A 14,937-nucleotide genomic window follows, 5' to 3' on the forward strand; every position below is an offset into this window, starting at 1 on the left:
CAAAGGGATCAGAATATGTGTTCTCAGATTCCACAGAAATAAGGCTAGCAAAGAGATCCACGAAATACAGATGTAACTCTGTGAGATGAATTAACAGAACACTAAGCAGTTTCTCAGAAAGCTTCTTTCCAGATTTCATCTGAGGATATTTCCTTTTTCACCATAGCCCTCTAAGGGCTTCCAAATATCACTTAGCCAATTCCACAAGAACTGTCCTACCGAAAGGCTTCTTGAGAGGAAAGCTGTAACTCTGTGAGATGATTTCACAGAAAACAAAGAAGTTTCTCAGAAAGCTTCTTTCTCGTTGTTATCGGAGGATATTTCCTTTGGCGCTAGGGTCTTCAAAGATATCCGAAATATCTGTTCTCAGATTCCACAGAAATAAGGCTAGCAAAGAGATCCACGAATTACAGATGTAACTCTGTGAGATGAATTAACAGAACACTTAGCAGTTTCTCAGAATGTTTCTTTCCAGATTTCATCTGAAGTTATTTCCTTTTTCACCATAGCCCTCTAGCGCTTCCAAATATCACTTTGCCAATTCCACAAGAACTGTCTTAGCGAAAGGCTTCTTGAGGGGAAAGCTGTAACTCTGTGAGATGATTTCACAGAACACAAAGAAGTTTCCCAGAAATCTTCTTTCTCTTTGTTATCGTAGGATATTTCCTTTGGCCCTATAGTCTTCCAAGGGATCTGAAGTATCTGTTCTCAGATTCCACAGAAATAAGGCTAGCAAAGAGATCCATGAAATACAGATATAACTCTGTGAGATGAATTAACAGAACACTAAGCAGTTTCTCAGAAAGCTTCTTTCCAGATTTCATCTGAGGATATTTCCTTTTTCACCATAGCCCTCTTTGCGCTTCCAAATATCACTTTGCCAATTCCACAAGAACCGTCTTACCGAAAGGCTTTTTGAGGGGAAAGCTGTAACTCTGTGAGATGATTTCACAGAACACAAAGAAGTTTCTCAGAAAGCTTCTCTCTCTTTGTTATCGGAGGATATTTCCTTTGGCCCTATAGTCTTCAAAGGGATCCGAAATATCTGTTCTCAGATTCCACAGAAATAAGGCTAGCAAAGAGATCCACGAAATACAGATGTAACTCTGTGAGATGAACTAACAGAACACTAAGCAGTTTCTCAGAAAGCTTCTTTCCAGATTTCATCTGAGGATATTTGCTTCTTCACCATAGCCCTCTATGCGCTTCCAAATATCACTTTGCCAATTCCACAAGAACTATTTTAGCCAAAGGCTTCTTGACGGGAAACTGTAACTCTGTGAGATGATTTCACAAAACCCAAAGAAGTTTCTCAGAAAGCTTCTTTCTCTTTGTTATCGGAGGATATTTCCTTTGGTTCTATTGTCTTCTAAGGGAGCCGAAATATCTCTTCTCAGATTCCACAGAAATAAGGCTAGCAAAGAGATCCACGAAATACAGATGTAACTCTGTGAGATGAATTAACGGAACACTAAGCAGTTTCTCAGAAAGTTTCTTTGCAGATTTCATCTGAGGATATTTCCTTTTTCACCATAGCCCTCTTTGCGCTTCCAAATATCACTTAGCCAATTCCACAAGAACCGTCTTACCGAAAGGCTTCCTGAGGGGAAAGCTGTAACTCTGTGAGATGATTTCACAGAACACAAAGAAGTTTCTCAGAAAGCTTCTTTCTCTTTGTTATCGGAGGATATTTCCTTTGGCCCTAGAGTCTTCAAAGGGATCCGAAATATCTGTTCTCAGATTCTAAAGAAATAACGCTAGCAAAGAGATCCACGATATACAGATGTAACTCTGTGAGATGAACTAACAGAACACTAAGCAGTTTCTCAGAAAACTTCTTTCCAGATTTCATCTGAGGATATTTGCTTCTTCACCATAGCACTCTATGCGCTTCCAAATATCACTTTGCCAATTCCACAAGAACTGTCTTAGCGAAAGGCTTCTTCAGGGGAAAGCTGTAACTCTGTGAGATGATTTCACAGAACACAAAGAAGTTTCTCAGACAGCTTCTTTCTCTTTGTTATCGGAGGATATTTCCTTAGGCCCTATAGTCTTCCAAGGGATCTGAAGTATCTGTTCTCAGATTCCACAGAAATAAGGCTAGCAAAGAGATCCACGAAATACAGATGTAACTCTGTGAGATGAATTAACAGAACACTAAGCAGTTTCTCAGAAAGCTTCTTTCCAGATTTCATCTGAGGATATTTGCTTCTTCACCATAGCCCTCTATGCGCTTCCAAATATCACTTTGCCAATTCCACAAGAACTGTCTTAGCGAAAGGCTTCTTGAGGGGAAAGCTGTAACTCTGTGAGATGATTTCACAGAACACAAAGAAGTTTCTCAGAAAGCTTCTTTCTCTTTGTTATCGGAGGATATTTCCTTTGGTCCTATAGTCTTCAAAGGGATCCGAAATATCTGTTCTCAGATTCCACAGAAATAAGGCTAGCAAAGAGATCCACGACATACAGATGTAAATCTGTGAGATGAATTAACAGAACACTAAGCAGTTTCTCAGAAAGCTTCTTTCCAGATTTCATCTCAGGATATTTCCTTTTTCACCATAGCCCTCTATGGGCTTCCAAATATCACTTTGCCTATTCCACAAGAACTGTCCTAGCGAAAGGCTTCTTGAGGGGAAAGCTGTAACTCTGTGAGATGATTTCACAGAACACAAAGACGTTTCTCAGAAAGCTTCTTTCTCTTTGTTATCGGAGGATATTTCCTTTGGCCCTATAGTCTTCAAAGGGATCAGAATATGTGTTCTCAGATTCCACAGAAATAAGGCTAGCAAAGAGATCCACGAAATACAGATGTAACTCTGTGAGATGAATTAACAGAACACTAAGCAGTTTCTCAGAAAGCTTCTTTCTGGATTTCATCTGAGGATATTTCCTTTTTCACCATAGCCCTCTAAGGGCTTCAAAATATCACTTTGCCAATTCCACAAGAACTGTCTTAGCGAAAGGCTTCTTGAGGGGAAAGCCGTAATTCTGTGACATGATTTCACAGAACACAAAGAAGTTTCTCAGAAAGCTTCTTTCTCTTTGTTATCGGAGGATATTTCCTTTGGCCCTATAGTCTTCTTAGGGATCCGAAATATCTTTTCTCAGATTCCACAGAAATAAGGCTAGCAAAGAGATCCACGAAACACAGATGTAACTCTGTGAGATGAATTAACAGAACACTAAGCAGTTTCTCAGAAAGCTTCTTTCCAGATTTCATCTGAGGATATTTGCTTCTTCACCATAGCCCTCTATGCGCTTCCAAATATCACTTTGCCAATTCCACAAGAACTGTCTTAGCGAAAGGCTTCTTGAGGGGAAAGCTGTAACTCTGTGAGATGATTTCACAGAACACAAAGAAGTTACTCAGAAAGCTTCTTTCTCTTTGTTATCGGAGGATATTTCCTTTGGCCCTATAGTCTTCAAAGGGATCCGAAATATCTGTTCTCAGATTCCACAGAAATAAGGCTAGCAAAGAGATCCACGACATACAGATGTAAATCTGTGAGATGAATTAACAGAACAATAAGCAGTTTCTCAGAAAGCTTCTTTCCAGATTTCATCTGAGGATATTTCCTTTTTCACCATAGCCCTCTTTGCGCTTCCAAATATCACTTTGCCAATTCCACAAGAACCGTCATACCGAAAGGCTTTTTGAGGGGAAAGCTGTAACTCTGTGAGATGATTTCACAGAACACAAAGAAGTTTCTCAGAAAGCTTCTCTCTCTTTGTTATCGGAGGATATTTCCTTTGGCCCTATAGTCTTCAAAGGGATCCGAAATATCTGTTCTCAGATTCCACAGAAATAAGGCTAGCAAAGAGATCCACGAAATACAGATGTAACTCTGTGAGATGAACTAACAGAACACTAAGCAGTTTCTCAGAAAGCTTCTTTCCAGATTTCATCTGAGGATATTTGCTTCTTCACCATAGCCCTCTATGCGCTTCCAAATATCACTTTGCCAATTCCACAAGAACTATTTTAGCGAAAGGCTTCTTGACGGGAAACTGTAACTCTGTGAGATGATTTCACAAAACCCAAAGAAGTTTCTCAGAAAGCTTCTTTCTCTTTGTTATCGGAGGATATTTCCTTTGGTTCTATTGTCTTCTAAGGGAGCCGAAATATCTCTTCTCAGATTCCACAGAAATAAGGCTAGCAAAGAGATCCACGAAACACAGATGTAACTCTGTGAGATGAATTAACGGAACACTAAGCAGTTTCTCAGAAAGTTTCTTTGCAGATTTCATCTGAGGATATTTCCTTTTTCACCATAGCCCTCTTTGCGCTTCCAAATATCACTTAGCCAATTCCACAAGAACCGTCTTACCGAAAGGCTTCCTGAGGGGAAAGCTGTAACTCTGTGAGATGATTTCACAGAACACAAAGAAGTTTCTCAGAAAGCTTCTTTCTCTTTGTTATCGGAGGATATTTCCTTTGGCCCTAGAGTCTTCAAAGGGATCCGAAATATCTGTTCTCAGATTCTAAAGAAATAACGCTAGCAAAGAGATCCACGATATACAGATGTAACTCTGTGAGATGAACTAACAGAACACTAAGCAGTTTCTCAGAAAACTTCTTTCCAGATTTCATCTGAGGATATTTGCTTCTTCACCATAGCACTCTATGCGCTTCCAAATATCACTTTGCCAATTCCACAAGAACTGTCTTAGCGAAAGGCTTCTTCAGGGGAAAGCTGTAACTCTGTGAGATGATTTCACAGAACACAAAGAAGTTTCTCAGAAAGCTTCTTTCTCTTTGTTATCGGAGGATATTTCCTTAGGCCCTATAGTCTTCCAAGGGATCTGAAGTATCTGTTCTCAGATTCCACAGAAATAAGGCTAGCAAAGAGATCCACGAAATACAGATGTAACTCTGTGAGATGAATTAACAGAACACTAAGCAGTTTCTCAGAAAGCTTCTTTCCAGATTTCATCTGAGGATATTTGCTTCTTCACCATAGCCCTCTATGCGCTTCCAAATATCACTTTGCCAATTCCACAAGAACTGTCTTAGCGAAAGGCTTCTTGAGGGGAAAGCTGTAACTCTGTGAGATGATTTCACAGAACACAAAGAAGTTTCTCAGAAAGCTTCTTTCTCTTTGTTATCGGAGGATATTTCCTTTGGTCCTATAGTCTTCAAAGGGATCCGAAATATCTGTTCTCAGATTCCACAGAAATAAGGCTAGCAAAGAGATCCACGACATACAGATGTAAATCTGTGAGATGAATTAACAGAACACTAAGCAGTTTCTCAGAAAGCTTCTTTCCAGATTTCATCTCAGGATATTTCCTTTTTCACCATAGCCCTCTATGGGCTTCCAAATATCACTTTGCCTATTCCACAAGAACTGTCCTAGCGAAAGGCTTCTTGAGGGGAAAGCTGTAACTCTGTGAGATGATTTCACAGAACACAAAGACGTTTCTCAGAAAGCTTCTTTCTCTTTGTTATCGGAGGATATTTCCTTTGGCCCTATAGTCTTCAAAGGGATCAGAATATGTGTTCTCAGATTCCACAGAAATAAGGCTAGCAAAGAGATCCACGAAATACAGATGTAACTCTGTGAGATGAATTAACAGAACACTAAGCAGTTTCTCAGAAAGCTTCTTTCTGGATTTCATCTGAGGATATTTCCTTTTTCACCATAGCCCTCTAAGGGCTTCAAAATATCACTTTGCCAATTCCACAAGAACTGTCTTAGCGAAAGGCTTCTTGAGGGGAAAGCCGTAACTCTGTGACATGATTTCACAGAACACAAAGAAGTTTCTCAGAAAGCTTCTTTCTCTTTGTTATCGGAGGATATTTCCTTTGGCCCTATAGTCTTCTTAGGGATCCGAAATATCTTTTCTCAGATTCCACAGAAATAAGGCTAGCAAATTGATCCACGAAACACAGATGTAACTCTGTGAGATGAATTAACAGAACACTAAGCAGTTTCTCAGAAAGCTTCTTTCCAGATTTCATCTGAGGATATTTGCTTCTTCACCATAGCCCTCTATGCGCTTCCAAATATCACTTTGCCAATTCCACAAGAACTGTCTTAGCGAAAGGCTTCTTGAGGGGAAAGCTGTAACTCTGTGAGATGATTTCACAGAACACAAAGAAGTTACTCAGAAAGCTTCTTTCTCTTTGTTATCGGAGGATATTTCCTTTGGCCCTATAGTCTTCAAAGGGATCCGAAATATCTGTTCTCAGATTCCACAGAAATAAGGCTAGCAAAGAGATCCACGACATACAGATGTAAATCTGTGAGATGAATTAACAGAACACTAAGCAGTTTCTCAGAAAGCTTCTTTCCAGATTTCATCTGAGGATATTTCCTTTTTCACCATAGCCCTCTTTGCGCTTCCAAATATCACTTTGCCAATTCCACAAGAACCGTCTTACCGAAAGGCTTTTTGAGGGGAAAGCTGTAACTCTGTGAGATGATTTCACAGAACACAAAGAAGTTTCTCAGAAAGCTTCTCTCTCTTTGTTATCGGAGGATATTTCCTTTGGCCCTATAGTCTTCAAAGGGATCCGAAATATCTGTTCTCAGATTCCACAGAAATAAGGCTAGCAAAGAGATCCACGAAATACAGATGTAACTCTGTGAGATGAACTAACAGAACACTAAGCAGTTTCTCAGAAAGCTTCTTTCCAGATTTCATCTGAGGATATTTGCTTCTTCACCATAGCCCTCTATGCGCTTCCAAATATCACTTTGCCAATTCCACAAGAACTATTTTAGCGAAAGGCTTCTTGACGGGAAACTGTAACTCTGTGAGATGATTTCACAAAACCCAAAGAAGTTTCTCAGAAAGCTTCTTTCTCTTTGTTATCGGAGGATATTTCCTTTGGTTCTATTGTCTTCTAAGGGAGCCCAAATATCTCTTCTCAGATTCCACAGAAATAAGGCTAGCAAAGAGATCCACGAAATACAGATGTAACTCTGTGAGATGAATTAACGGAACACTAAGCAGTTTCTCAGAAAGTTTCTTTGCAGATTTCATCTGAGGATATTTCCTTTTTCACCATAGCCCTCTTTGCGCTTCCAAATATCACTTAGCCAATTCCACAAGAACCGTCTTACCGAAAGGCTTCCTGAGGGGAAAGCTGTAACTCTGTGAGATGATTTCACAGAACACAAAGAAGTTTCTCAGAAAGCTTCTTTCTCTTTGTTATCGGAGGATATTTCCTTTGGCCCTAGAGTCTTCAAAGGGATCCGAAATATCTGTTCTCAGATTCTAAAGAAATAACGCTAGCAAAGAGATCCACGATATACAGATGTAACTCTGTGAGATGAACTAACAGAACACTAAGCAGTTTCTCAGAAAACTTCTTTCCAGATTTCATCTGAGGATATTTGCTTCTTCACCATAGCACTCTATGCGCTTCCAAATATCACTTTGCCAATTCCACAAGAACTGTCTTAGCGAAAGGCTTCTTCAGGGGAAAGCTGTAACTCTGTGAGATGATTTCACAGAACACAAAGAAGTTTCTCAGACAGCTTCTTTCTCTTTGTTATCGGAGGATATTTCCTTAGGCCCTATAGTCTTCCAAGGGATCTGAAGTATCTGTTCTCAGATTCCACAGAAATAAGGCTAGCAAAGAGATCCACGAAATACAGATGTAACTCTGTGAGATGAATTAACAGAACACTAAGCAGTTTCTCAGAAAGCTTCTTTCCAGATTTCATCTGAGGATATTTGCTTCTTCACCATAGCCCTCTATGCGCTTCCAAATATCACTTTGCCAATTCCACAAGAACTGTCTTAGCGAAAGGCTTCTTGAGGGGAAAGCTGTAACTCTGTGAGATGATTTCACAGAACACAAAGAAGTTTCTCAGAAAGCTTCTTTCTCTTTGTTATCGGAGGATATTTCCTTTGGTCCTATAGTCTTCAAATGGATCCGAAATATCTGTTCTCAGATTCCACAGAAATAAGGCTAGCAAAGAGATCCACGACATACAGATGTAAATCTGTGAGATGAATTAACAGAACACTAAGCAGTTTCTCAGAAAGCTTCTTTCCAGATTTCATCTCAGGATATTTCCTTTTTCACCATAGCCCTCTATGGGCTTCCAAATATCACTTTGCCTATTCCACAAGAACTGTCCTAGCGAAAGGCTTCTTGAGGGGAAAGCTGTAACTCTGTGAGATGATTTCACAGAACACAAAGACGTTTCTCAGAAAGCTTCTTTCTCTTTGTTATCGGAGGATATTTCCTTTGGCCCTATAGTCTTCAAAGGGATCAGAATATGTGTTCTCAGATTCCACAGAAATAAGGCTAGCAAAGAGATCCACGAAATACAGATGTAACTCTGTGAGATGAATTAACAGAACACTAAGCAGTTTCTCAGAAAGCTTCTTTCTGGATTTCATCTGAGGATATTTCCTTTTTCACCATAGCTCTCTAAGGGCTTCAAAATATCACTTTGCCAATTCCACAAGAACTGTCTTAGCGAAAGGCTTCTTGAGGGGAAAGCCGTAACTCTGTGACATGATTTCACAGAACACAAAGAAGTTTCTCAGAAAGCTTCTTTCTCTTTGTTATCGGAGGATATTTCCTTTGGCCCTATAGTCTTATTAGGGATCCGAAATATCTTTTCTCAGATTCCACAGAAATAAGGCTAGCAAAGAGATCCACGAAACACAGATGTAACTCTGTGAGATGAATTAACAGAACACTAAGCAGTTTCTCAGAAAGCTTCTTTCCAGATTTCATCTGAGGATATTTGCTTCTTCACCATAGCCCTCTATGCGCTTCCAAATATCACTTTGCCAATTCCACAAGAACTGTCTTAGCGAAAGGCTTCTTGAGGGGAAAGCTGTAACTCTGTGAGATGATTTCACAGAACACAAAGAAGTTACTCAGAAAGCTTCTTTCTCTTTGTTATCGGAGGATATTTCCTTTGGCCCTATAGTCTTCAAAGGGATCCGAAATATCTGTTCTCAGATTCCACAGAAATAAGGCTAGCAAAGAGATCCACGACATACAGATGTAAATCTGTGAGATGAATTAACAGAACACTAAGCAGTTTCTCAGAAACCTTCTTTCCAGATTTCATCTCAGGATATTTCCTTTTTGACCATAGCCCTCTATGGGCTTCCAAATATCACTTTGCCTATTCCACAAGAACTGTCCTAGCGAAAGGCTTCTTGAGGGGAAAGCTGTAACTCTGTGAGATGATTTCACAGAACACAAAGAAGTTTCTCAGAAAGCTTCTTTCTCTTTGTTATCGGAGGATATTTCCTTTGGCCCTATAGTCTTCAAAGGGATCAGAATATGTGTTCTCAGATTCCACAGAAATAAGGCTAGCAAAGAGATCCACGAAATACAGATGTAACTCTGTGAGATGAATTAACAGAACACTAAGCAGTTTCTCAGAAAGCTTCTTTCTGGATTTCATCTGAGGATATTTCCTTTTTCACCATAGCCCTCTAAGGGCTTCAAAATATCACTTTGCCAATTCCACAAGAACTGTCTTAGCGAAAGGCTTCTTGAGGGGAAAGCCGTAACTCTGTGACATGATTTCACAGAACACAAAGAAGTTTCTCAGAAAGCTTCTTTCTCTTTGTTATGGGAGGATATTTCCTTTGGCCCTATAGTCTTCTTAGGGATCCGAAATATCTTTTCTCAGATTCCACAGAAATAAGGCTAGCAAATTGATCCACGAAACACAGATGTAACTCTGTGAGATGAATTAACAGAACACTAAGCAGTTTCTCAGAAAGCTTCTTTCCAGATTTCATCTCAGGATATTTACTTTTTCACCATAGCCCTCTATGCGCTTCCAAATATCACCTTGCCAATTCCACAATAACTGTCTTAGCGAAAGGCTGCTTGAGGGGAAAGCTGTAACTCTGTGAGATGATTTCACAGAACACAAAGAAGTTTCTCAGAAAGCTTCTTTCTCTTTGTTATCGTAGGATATTTCCTTTGGCGCTAGGGTCTTCAAAGGGATCCAAAATATCTGTTCTCAGATTCCACAGAAATAAGGCTAGCAAAGAGATCCACGAATTACAGATGTAACTCTGTGAGATGAATTAACAGAACACTTAGCAGTTTCTCAGAATGTTTCTTTCCAGATTTCATCTGAGGATATTTCCTTTTTCACCACAGCCCTCTGTGCGCTTCCAAATATCACTTTGCCAATTCCACCAGAGCTGTCTTAGCGAAAAGCTTCTTGAGGGGAAAGCTGTAACTCTGTGAGATGATTTCACAGAACACAAAGAAGTTTCTCAGAAAGCTTCTTTCTCTTTGTTATCGGAGGATATTTCCTTTGGCCATAGAGTCTTCAAAGGGATCCGAAATATCTGTTCTCAGATTCCACAGAAATAAGGCTAGCAAAGAGATCCACGAAATACAGATGTAACTCTGTGAGATGAATTAACAGAACACTAAGCAGTTTCTCAAAAAGCTTCTTTCCAGATTTCATCTGAGGACATTTCCTTTTTCACCATAGCCCTCTATGCGCTTCCAAATATCGCTTTGCCAATTCCACAAGAACCGTCTTAGCGAAAGGCCTCTTGAGGGGAAAGCTGTAACTCTGTGAGATGATTTCACAGAACACAAAGAAGTTTCTCAGAAAGCTACTTTCTCTTTGTTATCGGAGGATATTTCCTTTGGCCCTATAGTCTTCAAAGGGATTCGAAATATCTGTTAACAGATTCCACAGAAATAAGGCTAGCAAAGAGATACACGAAATGCAGATGTAACTCTGTGAGATGAAATAACAGAACACTAAGCAGTTTCTCAGAAAACTTCTTTCCAGATTTCATCTGAGGATATTTCCTTTTTCACCATAGACCTCTATGGGCTTCCAAATATCACTTAGCCAATTCCACAAGAACTGTCCTAGCGAAAGGCTAATGGAGAGGAAAGCTGCAACTCTGTGAGATGATTTCTCAGAACACAAAGAAGTTTCTCAGAAAGCTGCTTTCTCGTTTTTATCGGAGTATACTTCCTTTGGCACTAGGGTCTTCAAAGGGATCCAAAATATCTGTTCTCAGATTCCACAGAAATAAGGCTAGCAGAGAGATCCACGAATTACAGATGTAACTCTGTGAGATGAATTAACAGAACACTTAGCAGTTTCTCAGAATGTTTCTTTCCAGATTTCATCTGAGGATATTTCCTTTTTCACCATAGCCCTCTATGCGCTTCCAAATATCACTTTGCCAATTCCACCAGAGCTGTCTTAGCGAAAGGCTTCTTGAGGGGAAAGCTGTAACTGTTTGAGATGATTTCACAGAACACAAAGAAGTTTCTCAGAAAGCTTCTTTCTCTTTGTTATCAGAGGATATTTCCTTTGGCCCTATAGTCATCCAAGGGATCTGAAGTATCTGTTCTCAGATTACACAGAAATAAGGCTAGCAAAGAGATCCACGAAATACAGATGTAACTCTGTGAGATGAATTAACAGAACCCAAAGAAGTTTCTCAGAAAGCTTCTTTCTCTTTGTTATCGGAGGATATTTCCTTTATCCCTATAGTCTTCAAAGGGAACCGAAATATGTTTTCTCAGATTCCACAGAAATAAGGCTAGCAAAGAGATCCACGAAATACAGATCTAACTCTGTGAGATGAATTAAGAGAACACTTAGCAGTTTCTCAGAATGTTTCTTTCCAGATTTCATCTGAGGATATTTCCTTTTTCACCATAGCACTCTATGCGCTTCCAAATATCACTTTGCCCATTCCACAAGAAATGTCTTAGCGAAAGGCTTCTTGACGGGAAACTGTAACTCTGTAAGATGATTTCACAGAACACAAAGAAGTTTCTCAGAAACCTTCTTTCTCTTTGTTATCAGAGGATATTTCCTTTGGCCCTAGAGTCTTCAAAGGGATCCGAAATATCTGCTCTCAGATTCCACAGAAATAAGGCTAGCAAAGAGATCCACGAAATACAGATGTAACACTATGAGATTAATTAACAGAACACTAAGCAGTTTCTCATAAAGCTTCTTTCCAGATTTCATCTGCGGATATTACCTTTTTCACCAAAGCCCTCTATTCGCTCCCAAATATCACTTTGACAATTCCACAAGAACTGTCTTAGCGAAAGGCTTCTTGAGGGGAAAGCTGTAATTCTGTGAGATGATTTCACAGAACACAAAGAAGTTTCTCAGAAAGCTTCTTTCTCTTTGTTATCGGAGGATATTTCCTTTGGCCTAATAGTCTTCTAAGGGATCCGAAATATCTGTTCTCGGATTCCACAGAAATAAGGCTAGCAAAGAGATCCACGAAATACAGCTGTAACTCTGTGAGATGAATTAACAGAACACTAAGCAGTTTCTCAGAAAGCTTCTTTCCAGATTTCATCTGAGGATATTTCCTTATTCAGCATAGCCCTCTATGAGCTTCCAAATATCGTTTTGGAAATTCCACAAGAACTGTCTTAGCGAAAGGCTTCTTGAGTGGAAAGCTGAAACTCTGTGAGGTGATTTCACAGAACACAAAGAAGTTTCTCAGAAAGCTTCTTTCTCTTTGTTATCGGAGGATATTTCCTTTGGCCCTATAGTCCTCAAAGGGATCCGAAATATCTCTTCTCAGATTCCACAGAAATAAGGCTAGCAAAGAGATCCACGAAATACAGATGTAACTCTGTGAGATGAATTAACAGAACACTAAGCAGTTTCTCAGAAAGCTTCTTTCCAGATTTCATCTGAGGATATTTCCTGTTTCACCATAGCCCTCTATGGGCTTCCAAATATCACTTTGCCTATTCCACAAGAACTGTCCTAGCGAAAGGCTTCTTGAGGGGAAAGCTGTAACTCTGTGAGATGATTTCACAGAACCCAAAGAAGTTTCTCAGAAAGCTTCTTTCTCTTTGTTATCGGAGGATTTTTCCTTTGGTTCTATTGTCTTCTAAGGGAGCCGAAATATCTCTTCTCAGATTCCACAGAAATAAGGCTAGCAAAGAGATCCACGAAACACAGATGTAACTCTGTGAGATGAATTAACAGAACACTAAGCAGTTTCTCAGAAAGCTTCTTTCCAGATTTCATCTGAGGATATTTCCTTTTTCACCGTAGCACTCTATGGGCTTCCAAATATCACTTTGCCAATTCCACAAGAACTGTCTTAGCGAAAGGTTTCTTGAGGGGAAAGCTGTAACTCTGTGAGATGATTTCACAGAACACAAAGAAGTTTCTCAGAAAGCTTCTTTCTCGTTGTTATCGGAGGATATTTCCTTTGGCCATAGAGTATTCAAAGGGATCCGAAATATCTGTTCTCAGATTCCACAGAAGTAAGGCTAGCAAAGAGATCCACGAAATACAAATGTAACTCTGTGAGATGAATTAACAGAACACTAAGCAGTTTCTCAGAAAGCTTCTTTACAGATTTCATCTGAGGATATTTCCTTTTTCACCATAGCCCTCTATGGGCTTCCAAATATCACTTAGCCAATTCCACAAGAACTGTCCTAGCGAAAGGCTTCTTGAGAGGAAAGCTGTAACTCTGTGAGATGATTTCACAGAACACAAAGAAGTTTCTCAGAAAGCTTCTTTCTCGTTTTTATCGGAGTATATTTTCTTTGGCGCTAGGGTCTTCAAAGGGATCCGAAATATCTGTTCTCAGATTCCACAGAAATAAGGCTAGCAAAGAGATCCACGAATTACAGATGTAACTCTGTGAGATGAATTAACAGAACACTTAGCAGTTTCTCAGAATGTTTCTTTCCAGATTTCATCTGAGGATATTTCCTTTTTCACCATAGCCCTCTATGCGCTTCCAAATATCACTTTGCCAATTCCACAACAACTGTCTTAGCGAAAGGCTTCTTGAGGGGAAAGCTGTAAGTCTGTGAGATGATTTCACAGAACACAAAGAAGTTTCTCAGAAAGCTTATTTCTCGTTGTTATCGGAGGATTTTCCCTTGGCCCTAGAGTCTTCAAAGGGATCCGAAATATCTGTTCTCAGATTCCACAGAAATAAGGCTAGCAAAGAGATCCACGACATACAGATGTAAATCTGTGAGATGAATTAACAGAACACTAAGCAGTTTCTCAGAAAGCTTCTTTCCAGATTTCATCTCAGGATATTTCCTTTTTCACCATAGCCCTCTATGGGATTCCAAATATCACTTTGCCTATTCCACAAGAACTGTCCTAGCGAAAGGCTTCTTGAGGGGAAAGCTGTAACTCTGTGAGATGATTTCACAGAACACAAAGAAGTTTCTCAGAAAGCTTCTTTCTCTTTGTTATCGGAGGATATTTCCTTTGGCCCTATAGTCTTCAAAGGGATCAGAATATGTGTTCTCAGATTCCACAGAAATAAGGCTAGCAAAGAGATCCACGAAATACAGATGTAACTCTGTGAGATGAATTAACAGAACACTAAGCAGTTTCTCAGAAAGCTTCTTTCTGGATTTCATCTGAGGATATTTCCTTTTTCACCATAGCCCTCTAAGGGCTTCAAAATATCACTTTGCCAATTCCACAAGAACTGTCTTAGCGAAAGGCTTCTTGAGGGGAAAGCCGTAACTCTGTAACATGATTTCACAGAACACAAAGAAGTTTCTCAGAAAGCTTCTTTCTCTTTGTTATCCGAGGATATTTCCTTTGGCCCTATAGTCTTCTTAGGGATCCGATATATCTTTTCTCAGATTCCACAGAAATAAGGCTAGCAAAGAGATCCACGAAACACAGATGTAACTCTGTGAGATGAATTAACAGAACACTAAGCAGTTTCTCAGAAAGCTTCTTTCCAGATTTCATCTCAGGATATTTACTTTTTCACCATAGCCCTCTATGCGCTTCCAAATATCACCTTGCCAATTCCACAAGAACTGTCTTAGCGAAAGGCTGCTTGAGGGGAAAGCTGTAACTCTGTGAGATGATTTCACAGAACACAAAGAAGTTTCTCAGAAAGCTTCTTTCTCTTTGTTATCGGAGGATATTTCCTTTGGCCCTATAGACTTCTAATTGATCCGAAATATCTGTTCTCAGA

This window comes from Macaca fascicularis, chromosome 18 (genome assembly GCF_037993035.2).
Source record: "Macaca fascicularis isolate 582-1 chromosome 18, T2T-MFA8v1.1".
In the NCBI taxonomy this organism is placed as follows: Eukaryota; Metazoa; Chordata; class Mammalia; order Primates; family Cercopithecidae; genus Macaca; species Macaca fascicularis.